The 3,445-nt window shown below is 48.5% G+C and overlaps 1 pseudogene; it reads left to right on the plus strand.

Moving 5' to 3' along the window:
- Window positions 1-1,523: 1,523 nt before the first annotated feature.
- On the plus strand, window positions 1,524-1,608 carry LOC132477187 (U6atac minor spliceosomal RNA; annotated as a pseudogene).
- Window positions 1,609-3,445: the final 1,837 nt, after the last annotated feature.

Below are 3,445 nucleotides of genomic sequence, written 5' to 3' on the forward strand. Positions count from 1 at the left end.
GCCATAGGCCCTTTCCCCACAGGAATCAGCCAGCATCCTGGATGCAGCACCAAAGCCCGCTGTGGTGACTGTCCCTGGAAGGAGGCTCCCAGGACCAGCAGCCCCTGGGCATTCCTTCCTCGAGACACCAGGGTGGGGCTGGCAGAGCCTGGGGGAAATGGTTTTCTCCCAGTGTTGCTTTTTCTACGAATTTAAAGACGAAACCTGGACCAGGAATGTTTTCAGTGGAAGCCAGTAATAGGCGTGACCAACGAATGTTCTCCAGAGCTTGAGGCGCTGCTCAAGGGCCCCTCCCCTCCCCCACTGCAGTAGGCAGAGTCTGACATGGGGTCAGAGGGCGTCGTGCTCCCCCACCCCTGGAGTTCCATCCTGTAATCCTCTCCTCCCATTTGCACAGGACTGTGACTCGCTTCTAGCCTATAGAACATGGCAAAGGTATGGCTGTCACTCCTGTGAATACATAATGACATATATAAAAAACCCCGTCTTACTAGTGATGAAATAAAATTTATATTTTAAGGCAGGACAAGAAAAATTAAACATAAAATTCTCTCCCTGCATTTGTTTGGGCCTCCTCCCTCCTTCCCCGCTCTGCAGTGTGCATCTGAATTACACATGAACCAGAGCTCCTCAAAGATGGGAATGCCTGGGTTTCCCTGGTGGCGCAGTGGTTGAGAGTCCGCCTGCCGATGCAGGGGACACGGGTTCGTGCCCCGGTCAGGGAAGAGCCTGCGCGTCCAGAGTCTGTGCTCCGCAATGGGAGAGGCCACAACAGTGAGAGGCCCGCGTACCGAAAAAAAAAAAAAAAAATAAGATGGGAATGCCTGCCCAACGTAAAGATCAATCTTTTTCTCTCTTCTGATGCTAGCAATGCAACTTCTTAAAAGAATAGTGTTCTTTCTCAGCTCCATAGGGAGTCATGGTGACGTGCTGCTCGCTTTGTAGGTGCTTACCGGGACTATGTGTCCTTAGTGAGCTTTATGTAAAATATCCAGATGTCACTTTGATGTATAATCCTTTGTCTCGAAAATGTGTATGACTATGCCTTCCACTTCTAACAGGCGGAACAGTTCTCAGGGCTTTCTGAGAATCTGCTTCCCAGGTTATAAACTTCAGTTTGGATTTAATAAAATTCCTTTTTATTTCTTCTTAACTTGATAGTGAGTTGAATTTTCAGTGACATTAGAATGCATTAGAGTGACAGATGCTCTCTGCTGGTCCCAAAGAAGCAATTGCCATGTTGTGAACATCCTAAGGAGAGGGCCATGTGCCAGGGGCTGCCTCTAGGAGCTGAGGACCGGCTGTACCAACAGACAGTGGCCAGGCCATAGGTAGAAAGAGAACCCTGACCCACAACCTGCAGCAACCAGCCCTGGAAACCAAGCCGTTATCTATAGTAACCAGGAAGCGGCCACCCCATTTACAAGTCAGGCTTGTAGGACATAAGACCGCCATCTCTAGCCACTGGTCCAGGAAGCCAAACAATGCCCTCTGTAGCCATTGGTCCAAAGTGCCCAGAACTTGTGTTATATGAAAGGAGAGAAGGTTAACGCTCCCCTTAACAAAACAACCAGACTTGATTAATAACTGACAGCCTCCTGATTTTGTCCCGATTTCCAACGTGGGACCAAGCAAAGAAAGCCAAACACGCTACCGAACAAGCCACACAGGATGCTCACAGCAAGTCAGCCCGCCTCCTGCTTCCCCAGCCCAGCAGCCCTGGTCCGGGCACACCTGAGCTGAAGCTGCCTCTTTTCTCCACTGTAAAGCTTTCCCAACCCCCTACCTGCCTTCGAGTCTCTGCCAAACTCAAATAATGGTGGCCGACTCTCTTGCTATTGAAAGCTCTGAAAAAATGGCCTTTCCTTGTTCTCATTTGGTTGGTCTTAATTTATTGCCACCGAGCCAAGAGCCTCAGCCACATAGCTGCAAGGGAGTGAATTCTGCCAACAAACACATGAGCTTAGAGAATCCAGAGGAGGGAGCAGGGGTCTCAGCTGAGGTCGCAGCCCTCGCCAACACCCGGCTTGAAGCCTCGTGAGGACAGGAAACCCAGCTAAGCTGCACCCAGACTCTTGACCCACAGAAACTGTGAGATGATACAGGTGTGCTATGTCAGGCTGCTACGTGTGTGGCGATGTGACATGCAGCCACAGAAAACGAGTACACAGATCCTTACGCTCACGAGGAGCGATACAGCCTGGAGCCAAGCTTGGACCCTCCCCCAGTACATATACCAGTTAGAATAGCCAGTACCTTCAGAATGTCATGCCTGAGGGGTACCACTGCCAGAAAGCAGCAGCAAATGTAACAACATACACCACCTGAAGCAGAATTACTGGAATGGCCACACCAAAATTTTCAAATAAGCCTGATAAAAATGTTAAGAAGGAGAAATTAGCCATATGAAACAAGAATCAGACATCACACCAAAGGGAAACAAGTGGAAATATTATATGAAAAAGAATAACTCAGAAATGATAGGTGGAATAAGGAATAGATGGATATCGGGAATTCCCTGGCAGTCCAGTGGTTATTACTCCATGCTTTCACTGCTGAGGGCCCAGGTTCGATCCCTGGTCAGGGAGCTAAGATCCCACAAGCCACACGGCGTGGCCGAGAAAAAAATAATAATAAATGGATGCAAAGAACCGATGAGCAGGAAGATGTGATCCAGGACCTCTCCAAGGAGGCCTTGGGGGAGACTGGAGATGGAAGGTGGAGAAGTTAAAAGGCTCGGAGGACGGAAGTCAACGTGCAGATCCAGAAGGAGAGGAGGAGAAATTTGAAGGCATGTCTTTAACTTCCCCTGAATTAAAAAAGATGAAAGTCTACAGATGGAAAGGTACATAGGGCACCTCACTGTGGATGGGGAAAACGCTCAGACCCCATCATAGTGGAATTCAAACACACTGAAGACAAAGCTATTATTCTTCAGCTTCCAGATGACAGAAGCAGACCACCTACAATGGAGCAAGAATGAAACTGACCTCAGGCTTCTCAACAGCCGTGTTTTGATCAAGAAGACCAGGGAGTTAGATTTTTGAATAAATATGACTCTGGACCTAGAACTTTATAACTAGCCAAACTGTCATTGAACTGTGAGGATGTAATAAAAACATCCTCTGGTCTATAAAGTCTTCAAAAGTGCGCTCTGTGCCAGTGGTGCAAATATGCAAAGGACCACAGAGAAAACAGCTCGTGCAAAGGCTCTGAGGCCGGAATAAGCCCCGTGTGTTCAAAGAACAAAGGAAAGACCAGAGTTGGGTGGCTGGGGGGTGATGGGGTTAAAGGCAGGGCACAGGCCAGAGTATGAGGACTCTGTGAGCCTTGAGAAAGACTTTGGATTTCCTGAAGAATGATGAGAAGCCAGATGGGTGAGCAGCAAAGGAATGTGATCCAATTTCCCCTCTAACTGCAGTGCATCATTCTGCTGGCTGTGTGT

The sequence above is a fragment of the Mesoplodon densirostris genome, chromosome 16 (genome assembly GCF_025265405.1).
Source record: "Mesoplodon densirostris isolate mMesDen1 chromosome 16, mMesDen1 primary haplotype, whole genome shotgun sequence".
NCBI classification, from domain to species: Eukaryota; Metazoa; Chordata; class Mammalia; order Artiodactyla; family Ziphiidae; genus Mesoplodon; species Mesoplodon densirostris.